Source organism: Chiloscyllium plagiosum, unplaced genomic scaffold (assembly GCF_037043375.1).
Source record: "Chiloscyllium plagiosum isolate Xiang-an unplaced genomic scaffold, Cpla_swu_hap1 HiC_scaffold_11, whole genome shotgun sequence".
Taxonomy (NCBI): Eukaryota; Metazoa; Chordata; class Chondrichthyes; order Orectolobiformes; family Hemiscylliidae; genus Chiloscyllium; species Chiloscyllium plagiosum.
In genome coordinates this window covers 25,721,792-25,732,457 of record NW_028270149.1, presented here as the reverse complement: position 1 = coordinate 25,732,457, position 10,666 = coordinate 25,721,792, and positions in this window count along the sequence as shown.

The following is a 10,666-nucleotide window of genomic DNA, read 5'->3' as shown; positions in this document are numbered from 1 at the left end:
TCTAGAGTGTTGTTGAAGCTGCATCAATCCAGGCAATTGGGGTGTACTCCATCTTGATCTTTCTCAGAAGACTTGTGCTTGGTAGATGATGGACAGGTTTTGGGGAGTCAAGTGGTGAGTTACTTGCTGCAGTATTCCTAGCCTCTGACCTGCTCTTGTAGCCTCTGTGTTTATGTGGCAAGTCCATTTGAGTTTCCGGTCAATGGTAACCCGCTAAGATGTTGACAGTGGGGGATACAATGATGGTAACACCATTGAACACTTTGAATAACATTCAAGGATATGGGACAAGTGCAGGAAATTGGAATTAGCACACCTTCAGTGGTAGTTATGTCAGTGCAGATTCGATGGGCTGAATGGTCTTTTCTGTGCTGTATGACTCTGGCTGTATGAATGTCAAAGGGCAGCAGTTAGCTTGTCTCTTACTGCTAATGGTTGTAGCCAGTATTTGTGTGACCTGAATGTAACTTGCTACTTGTCAACCCAAGCCTGGATATTGTCCAGATCTTATTGCATTTGAACATGACTGCTTTAGAGCTTGAGGAGTCTTGAATGGTGCTGAACATTACGCAATCATCGGCGAATAAGTCCACTTTTGACCTTATGATGGAGGGAAGGTCATTTATGAAGCAGCTGAAGATGGTTGAGTATAGGCTACTACCCTATTCTTGCTGCAGCACAGTGGCTCAGTGGTTAGCACTTCTGCCTCATAGTGCCAGGGACCCGGGTTCAATTTCAGCCTCGGACAACTGTCTGTGTGGAGTTTGCACATTCTCCATGGATTGTGTGGGTTTCCCCCGGGTGCTCCGGTTTCCTCCCACAAACCAAAGATGTGCAGGTCAGATGAATTGACCATGCTAAATTGCCCATAATGTTTAGGGATGTGTAGGTTAGGTGCGTTAGACAGGGGTACATATAGGGTAGGGGAATGGGTCTGGCTGGGTTACTCTTTGGAGAGTTGGTGTGGATTTGTTGGGCCATAATTAGAGTCATACAAATGTACAGCATGGAAACAGACCCTTCGGTCCAACCTGTCAATGCCGACCAGATATCCCAAGCCAGTCTAGTCCCACCTGCTAGCACCCGGCCCATATCCCTCCAAACCCTTTCTATTCATACTCAAAAAAATTCTCATACCCCGAGAAACTCTTAGAACTAAATATCATACAGTCCAGAAACCGGCCCTTTGGCCCAATGGTCCATGCCCAAAGATGTCCTGGAGTTGAGATGACTGACCGCCAGCAACCACCACCATCATCTTATGTGGCAGGTATGAATCCAACAACTGATGTACCACTACCCACAAGGACTGGAAAAATTCAACATTTGGACACACATATAAAATTGTCAGAAAACTGATTTTGCATTGTCTGAACTACTTTGAATTAATGGGCCATGTGAAATTGTCATGTATTTACAGCAAAATATTTTGGTAGTGATGCAGAGATATTATGCATTACTCTCCAGTTGTGTGTCCAGGATAGTGCTGACCAACACTTGTCAGTTCTTCCCCATTTCCTTAAGTGTTGGTGTTGGATTTGCTCATACTTGACCTCATGCCCTGCTCTGCTGGCCAGTACAGAGAATTCATTTAAGCAGGAATTGCAAACAAGGTCAAAAAAGAGAGACCTTGGTACATTAGTGATTTGCCTTTGTAAACAAGAGATGGAGCATCATCGCTGTGGTCAGTCGAGAAAAACCAGGAGTGTTAAGCAACAGTGAAAGCTGATACTATTGCCTAATACTTGATCAAGAAAAGAAAGTGAACTATCAGGGCTGTTCTCATGCTTTTTAGTTTTTAAAAATTTAACAATTATTAGTAAAAGTGGAATTTTATTTTTGTACATATTTGAGAATCATATTTGCCTTTTATCAGGGAGGGTCATTTCAACACATATAAAGGAGTAATGAAAACATTTGTACCTCTTCTGAGAAAGATCAAGATTCAGAGCAGTGAAAAAAAAATCATTGCTTTATTTAAAAACCAGAACAATTGCAGACACTGTAAATCGGAAACAAAAACAAAAGTTGCTGGAAAAGCTCAGCAGGTCTGACAGCATCTGTGCAGAGAAATCAGAGGTAAACGTTTCGGGTCTGGTTACCTTTCCCCAGAAGCTACTCTCAGAAAGGTCACCAGACCCGGAACATTAACTCTGACTTCTCTTCACAGATGCCACCAGACCTGCTGATCTTTTCCAGAAACTTCTGTTTTTGTTCACAGCTTTATTTTCATACTTAATCGCTCAGCACAAATGTTTGCAGCACATGATGTTAATACTACTTTTGTTGCTTGTAGTGTGTCAGCTGGAAATGAGAGAATTTTCTGAATTAAGTTTTGGTTGGAAAAGAGAGCTTCGGTAGAAATGAAAATGAATGTAAGTTCCCTCGTAATTCAGCTATATAGAGTTAGTATTTGAGCCGTTCAGAGCAAGGAGAAGTCCAACCTTGATTCCTGGTCAGTTGTAAGACTTGGTGAAGAAGTAGATAATTTAGCCCATTGAGTCAGTTCTGTGATTCAATGAGATCAGCCTTGAATATGTTTGATGATCCAGCTTTGAGAGCACTCTGTGGTAACAAACTCCATGGATTCACTGACCTTTGAGAGAAGAAAGTCTTCCTCATCCCTGTCTCAGAGAAATGTGACTATTTTGACTTGAGAAAAAATAGCAAGTGTTCCTGTTCCTGATTGCTATCCAGCGATCCTTTCTGGTAGGGTGTATGGATCAGATAAAGACCTGTTCAGTAACAGCAAAGATGTGGAGGTGCTGGTGTTGGACTAGGGTGGACAAAGTTAAAAATCAAACAACATCAGGTTATAGTCCAACAGGTTTATTTGGAAGTACACGCTTTTGGAGCGCTGCTCCTTCATCAGGTAGCTAGTGACTAGGTACCCGACAAAGGGACAGCGGTCCGAAAGCTTGTACTTCCAAGTAAACCTGTTGGACGATAACCTGGTGTTGTGTGATTTTTAACAGTATCAGTTAATCCTATCTTCCCAAACCAATTCAAACAAGCAGCCAGCATGCTGAACAATGATTATCTGGAAAGGATACAGGAGGATCCCTATTAAGTTATAAACAAAAACATAAATCGCTGGAAAAGCTCAGAAGGTCTGGCAGATCTGTGAAATCAGAGTTAACATTCTGGGTCTGGTGATCTTTCCTCAGAACTGATGGTAGTTAGGAAAATGTTTTTTTAATGCAGAAGAATAAGTTGGAGGGGAGGGGGTAAAGAGTAAATGACTGATAGGGATGAAGCCCAAAGAGAGAACAGTTGAAACAAGGAGGAGTGGATAACCACCAGGCTAGGAGGGTGAATAGCTGTTAATAGTGACTGTTAGTAGCTAACAATGGGTTGTGTGTAATAGCAGACTATGTGATCACAAGGCCTGGTGTTTGGGATAGGGGGCTAGGACATAAGAGAGTTCAAGCCTTAAAGTTATTGAACATGATTTTGAGTCCATAGGGCTGTGGCATCCCCAAGAGGACAATGAGGTGCTGTTCTTCCAGCTTGCACTGAACTTCGGTGGAGCACTGTAACAAGCCAGAAACAGAGATGTTGGCCAGGGAACAGGGTGGTGTGTTAAAGTGGCAGGCAACTGGAAGCTCGTGGTTCTTTTTGCAGACAGAAACATATATGTTCTGCAAAGCAGTCACCCAGTCTTCACTTTGTTTCCCTAATGATGAGGAGACCACATTGTGTGCAGCAAATAGTGTAGGTTAGATTGTGAGAAGTGCAGGTAAAGTGTTGCTTCACCTGGAAGGTATGTTTGGGTCCTTGGACATGGAAGAGGGAGGAGGTAAATGGGCAGGTGTTACACCTTTGGCGATTGTAGGGGAAGGTACTGTGAGGCGGTGGGGGGGTGGTTTGGGAGTGAAGGAAGGGTGGACCAGGGTATCCCAGAGGGAACAGTCCCTGCGGAAGGCGGACAGGTGAGGGGATGAGAATATGTGTCTGGTGTTGGCATCACACTGGAGCTGGCGGAAATGGCAGTTGATGATCCTCTGGATGTGGATGCTGGTGGGATGGTAAGGACAAGGAGAACCCTATCGCTGTTGCAGGACGGAAGATGGGCTAAGGACCGAAGTGCAGGAGATGGGTCAGACACAGTTGAGGGCCCTGTCAAAACCAGTGCTAGGAAATCCATGGTTGAGGAAGAAAATGGACATTTTGGTGGCTCCTTTGTCGAAGTTGGATCATCGGAACATATGCGAGACGGAGATGAAGGAATTGGGAGAATGGAATGGAGTGTTTACAGGAAGCAGGGTGTGAGGAAGTATAGTTCAGGTAACTGGGAGTCCTTGGGTTTATTGTGGATATTAATGGCAGTCCATCCCCAGAAATAGAAAGAGATTTGTTGAGGAAGGGAAGGGAGGAGTCAAAGATGGACCAGGTGAAAGTGAGGGCATAGTGGAAATTGGAAGCAAAATCGATTAACTTTTTCAATTCCAGACGAGAGAGGGAAGCTGCACCGGTTATCATCGACATAACGGAGAAAGAGTTGTGGGTGGGGGCCAGAACAGGACTGGAACAAGGAATGTTCCATGTACCCAACAAACAGACATGCATAACTGGGTCTATGCGAATACCTTTGGCCAATCCTCTGACCCGAAGAAAATGAGAGAAGTTAAAAGAGAAGCTGTTCAGGGTGAGGACGAGCTCGGCCAAGAGGAGGAGGATGGTGGTGGTGGGTGGGGCCAGTTCAGGCCTTTGCTCCAGGAAGAAGCAGAGAGCCCTGAGACCATCCTAGTGGCGTAAAGGGACTACACATCCATGGCAAAGAGGCAGCAGCTGGAGCCCGCAAACTGGAAATTCCAAAACTGGTGGAAAGCATCAGAGGAATTACGGATGTACATTGGCAGGGATGGGACCAGGGAGAAAACACTAGCGTCAAGGTAGGAAGAGATGAGGCAGGAGCAGGCTGAAACAATGCCTGAGCAGTCCTGTTTGTGGATTTTCAGGAGGTAGAAGCGGGCTGTGCAGGTCTGGGTGACTATCAGCTTAGAGGCAGGTGGGTGGGATCACCAGATGAAATGAGGTTAGTGACCGTAGTTGATACAATGGTGGGGTTGATGTTCCATGGTGGGGTCATGGTTCAGGGGAGATAGGAGGAGGTATCTTAGAGCTGGTGCTCAGCCTCTGCAATGTGTAGAGTTCAGTCCGCCAGACTACAACAGCACCACTCTGATCAACAGGCTTAATAACAAAAGTCAGGGTTGGATCTGACCACACAGAGTGCAGTCAGTTCGGAGAGAAATAGGCATTCCTGATGAAGGGCTTTTGATCAAATGCAGATTGAAGCCCAGAGGAAGGGATCCAGGTGGAGGGAGACTGTTGGAGGTGGGCGAAGGCGTGTATGGGAAGGGGAGAGGGCTCTTGTCCAAAGAAATGGGCACGGAGGCAAAGACAATGGAAGAAGATTTTGTTGTCATGTTGTGCCCAAACTTTAAGGTGGAGACACAGAGGGATAAAACTGAGACCTCTGCCGAGTACAGCATGTTCGGCATTGGAGAGTCGAAGTTTAGGAAGGATAGTGAATATGCAACAAGAGGTAGTATGGGGGGATGGGCTGGAGTTAGAGGGAAGGGGAGGAAGGATCCAGAGGGGTATGGGTATCTCTGACTTGTTGCATCTTGTGGGCCTTAATACCAGAAAGCTGGAGGATGAAGTGGAACTACAGAGTGGTGTAGCCCTGAGCCAGCGTGATGTGATGCTGTTGGAGAAAGGTCGAGTGTGTGCATATGACGCCGCACAGCACTGAGTGTGGATCTCAGGATGCAGCAAGAGCAGCTGTCAAGTTATCCTCTGCCAAAGACACATTGCTTTTTAGAGAGCAGGAATGGAAAAAGTTGGGAAAAAGGGTGAGGGGCGGAATGAGATAAATAGCGGAATTTATAGGAAACTGTAAACCAGCAAATTAATAATCAACACTTTGGCCTGGAATTTCCTCAGTCAGTCCCAAAGCTGTCATTTCCTAAAATAAAACTGCACCTACAGTGTATGAATTTATTCCCAATGGAGCACATGGAAACTTCCATGCAGTCTTTTCAGAGTTCAGCCAACACACTGCACAGCAAACTGAGGGACAAACAAGAAAGAGACCTTTGTTCTTTAAAAACAGAGATCTTCGCTTCATTGGCTTTAATATCACTCTGTATCCTAGTGATAACGCAATGCTATTTGTTTGGAATAATGACACACAGTCACCATGTGGACCCACAGGACAGTAGCACTTGGCACCAAGACATAAGATTGCACAACTTCAGATACACAAACCCTCCTTGAGGAAACTGAAGGCAAATGGCACAGATTACTGGGTGTGAGTGCTATTTAGTCATCCAGTAATATTGCTTGTGCTGCCTAGAGGAGGTGTAGCACTAGCTGAGTGCCAAAAAACAAGTAATGGTTGACTTTCTCTTTGGTAAAATGCAGTTGCTCAGAGATGTTGTAATGTGCTGTCTGTATATTTATGGATGATGAGTGTGGCTAATAGCTGGGGAGTTGAATCAAATTCTAAAAGTGTCCAATCTCCTTGATCATGGAGCCTGTGTGTTTGCTCATCTGTCTTATTATAGCAAAACGTGATGCTAGTGAAAAAATACCTACATCTCAGAAACACAGGCAGATTTTTCCTTTCTTATGTAGCAACAGACAATGGTGAGAGTTACGAAAGTATGGTGACAATGAAAAAAAATCAGAATCTCACATGTTGCGAAAATTATTTCTGATTTTCCCCTCATAAGATTTAAAGAGTAAGTTCAGAATGACACCATTGAGAATGGCTACCTTACTTCCATGTATTTGCATCTCATTAAAGCCCCAACTCATCCCTAATTTATATGTTGCTTTAATTCTCTCCTGCTTCCCCGGGAAACCAGACAGTGCATGTTTCCCACATACAAGTCGAGCTACAGCTCACCACTTGCTTCTCCTGGCCATCATGGATGGCACAGTGGCTCAGTGGTTAGCACTGCTGCCTCACAGTTCCAGGGACCTATGTTTGATTCCACCCTTGGGTGACTGCCTGTGTGGAGTTTGCACATTCTCCCCGTGTCCGCATGTGGGATTCTTCGGTGCTCCGATATGCAGGTTAGCTAGATTGGCCACGGTAAATTTTCCTGTAGTGTCCAGAGATGTGTAGATTTAGATAGACTAATCACAGTAAATGTGAGGGGATGCTCTTCAGAGGATCAGTACAGATTTGATGGACCGAATGACCTCTTCCCACACTGTAGAGATCTATCATTCTGTTATCTGTTTCTTCACCACAACAACCCTATATGGTCCTTGGCCATCATCCTCCTCAACTCTTCTGCAAGTCATATAGCACAGAAACAGGCCCTTCGGCCCAACTTGTCCACATCGACCACGTTTCCTAAACTGAACTAGTTCCGTTTGTCTGCATTTGGCCCATATCCCACTAAACCTTTTCTATCTATGTAGCTGTCCAAATGTCTTTTAAATATTTTAATTGTACCAGCCTCTACCACTTCCTCTGGCAGCTTATTCCATATACGCAGCACCCTCTGCGTGAAAACGTTGCAGTTCAAGCCCCTTTTAAGTCTTTCCCCTCTCACCTTAAACCTATGCCCTCTTGTTTTGGATTCCCCTACCCTGGGAAAAGGACTTTGGTTATTCACCCTATCCACGCCCCTCATGGTTTTATAAACGTCTGCACCTCTCCTTTGCATCCTACGCTTCAGGGAAAAAAGTTCCAGCCTATCCAGCCTCTTCTTATAACTCAAATCTTCCAGTCTTGGTGACATCCTTGTAAATCTTTTTTTGCACTCCTTCCAGTTTAATAACATCCTTCCAATAACAGGGTGATCAGAATTGTGTGCATTTACTCCAAATGCAGTCTTTCCAATGTCTTGTACAGCTGTAACATGATATCCCAACTCCTGTACTCAATGCTTCGACCAATGAAGGATAAATACCTTCTTCACCACCCTGTCTGTCTGTGACACCACTCTCAAAGAACTATGTAGCTATTACCACTAGGTTTCTCTGTTCAACAACACCCTCCAGGGCCTACCATTAATTGTATAAGTCCTGCCCTGGTATGTCATACTAAATTTTAAGATCTCACATTTATCTACACTAAACTCCCTCTGCCATTCCTCAGCCCAGTGGTCCAGTTGATCGAGATCCTGTTGCACTCTTAGATAAACTTCTTCACTATCCACTATACCACCAATTTTGGAGTCATTCACTTCAACAATTTCTCTTATATTCTTGTCCAAATTGTTTACATAAATGACAAACAATAGTGAACCCAGCACCGATGCTTGTGGCCTGGGCACACCCCTGGTCACAGGCCTCCAGTTCAAACCACAACGCTCTACCACCACCTTCCACCACCACAGCGACCATTATCCTTGCCATATTATCAGGCCTGCGCTCAGACCAATTTGTATACCACTTCAGCCCTTCAACACTTTACTTCAGAGGTCAGGAACACTTACTCAAGTTCTTAGCCTGCCTTATTAGCACACATTTGCTTTGCACTTACTTGGAACCTCATGGCCTGATTTGCTATTTTAGCATACAGGGAATAAGGAGATGGAAATGTTACAGAGCTATGTCAACGTTAAACCTGTAGTGAGTGGCAGCAGTTCATGCAGCAAAGACACTGCATATACTCCAAACAACAGAATGCCCTCAGTTGGTCAAAGGGCACATCTGATTAAAGTACATGGAGTTGGCCCCTGTCAAACACTTGGTCCTACCAGAATCCAGGGAAATGCCAACTTACAGGATGGAGATTACAGCATGCTCAGTCCAACAGGTCAAGTGAAACCAATCCAGAGATTACAGGTAAGTCAGCCAGGAAACTGTGAAAGACATCATTCTGAAGGAGTGTGTGCATGTGTGTATATAGGGAGAGCGAGAGGTTATTTTTGCTGCAATGAGACAAAGGGATGCATTGTATATGATGGAAGAATAGTTAGTGGTCACACATATGTAGGAGTAGAGGTGAGGTGTTTCTAGTGAATGAGTTGGAGTTATAGAGGTAGCAAGGAAGGATGAGAGGCATTTAATAGATGTGGTAAATGGAGAGTTATAGTCTGAGAGTCTTGATAAGAGGGGTATGTAGTGGCAGATTTAGAGTGAGTAGTGGCCCAATGAGGAAGCAAAGAGAGGGTAGTGGCACTTATTTGCAGACCTCAGACCACTACCATTCTTCCTGCATCGCTAGGTATTCCTTTGAATATGAAATACAGCACTGATCTAGACCACTATCTGGGTGCAGGGCTGGCTGGATCTAGTGGCATGGTCTACCTTGGCAACCAGCAGGAAAAGCTGCCCTCCTCTCCACCATCCTGTCCACCAATACCTCCAAGTCTCTGTCTGCTAGCTGGAGACAGTGATTATAGTGATAATGTCATTAGACTAATAATCCAAGGGCCTAGATTAACACTGTGGAGGCATGGGTTCAAATACCATCCCTGCAGCTGATAAAACTTGAAAATCTGGGATTGAAAGCTAGTCATAGTGAGGATCACCACTAAACCCATCAGGTTCGCTAATGTCTTTTAGAGATAATGCCATCTGTACCTGGTCTAGTGATTCCAGACTCCTAGCAATAACTACCCGCAGATATGGCCAACTTACAGGATAGAGAATTAGACCTCTCCCCAGAATTCCCTCTTAGTTGTGCAGTTGCCCACAAGTGCAGCTCAGATTCTGCACACAGTGATTGGCACACCGCTCACAGCATGAGTTACAGTTCTGGAGATCGCTGTGGGTAAGAAAACTAGACAAAGCGTTGCCTAGCAACAATATCCACATCCCACGACAGAATTTTATTTTAAATGTTAAGCATGACAGCCGAAGAGCACTTCCTCAGTTGCAGTGACATGAGGTGCTGTAGAGCTGGGCTTTAAACATCAGGCTGGTGGGGTGAACACCAGAAGGTACCAGCAGTGGTGAACACCACCTACTGCACAATTCCATAAGGGCAGCATATAGCACTGTTTTCCACAATTAATGTGGTGGAGAGCTGAAGATAGCATGGGAAAAATCGTTGTGAGCTATGGCACCAATGAAACGCGCTCCACGAACACAAACTGAAAGTGGGAAATTCAACCCAAAAGAGATGTTCAAAAAAAAGTACCGCATCACAGGGAACACTCATAAAGTAAAGTTTCTAGACTCCATAATCAAGCCATTGCTTCATTTGACCCTGACAGCTGCTGCACCTCCATTACCCTGTCAGCCAGAGTGCACTCGCAGTGCAAGAGACTGTGATATTCAAATGAGACCACTGGAGATGAGAGGTGGAGATGGGATCACATGACCAAAGGCTTGCTGAGCAAGGAGAAGCTCAAGAAGCATCAGGAGAAGAAACAGCTTCTGCATGTACTTCCTCATTTAAAACAAATTGAATCAATTTCCAAACGAAAACCATCAATGTCGAAAGAAGTGTTTAGTAACTGCAGGAAACCCTGGGTGAAATGCAACAGTAAAAATGCTGATTAATTTTAATAATGTAATACGTTGGGGATGCTTCTGGTATAAAACAAGAACCTACAGATGGGAGAGTTCCTAGGTTCAATCTCTAGTCTTCATACATCAGATGCAGGAAGGTGAAACATCAGCCACCATTGCTGGTTCCAGCTGCTATCTCTATCACTCTTGGTTATGTGTGGATATCAGGTTAGGA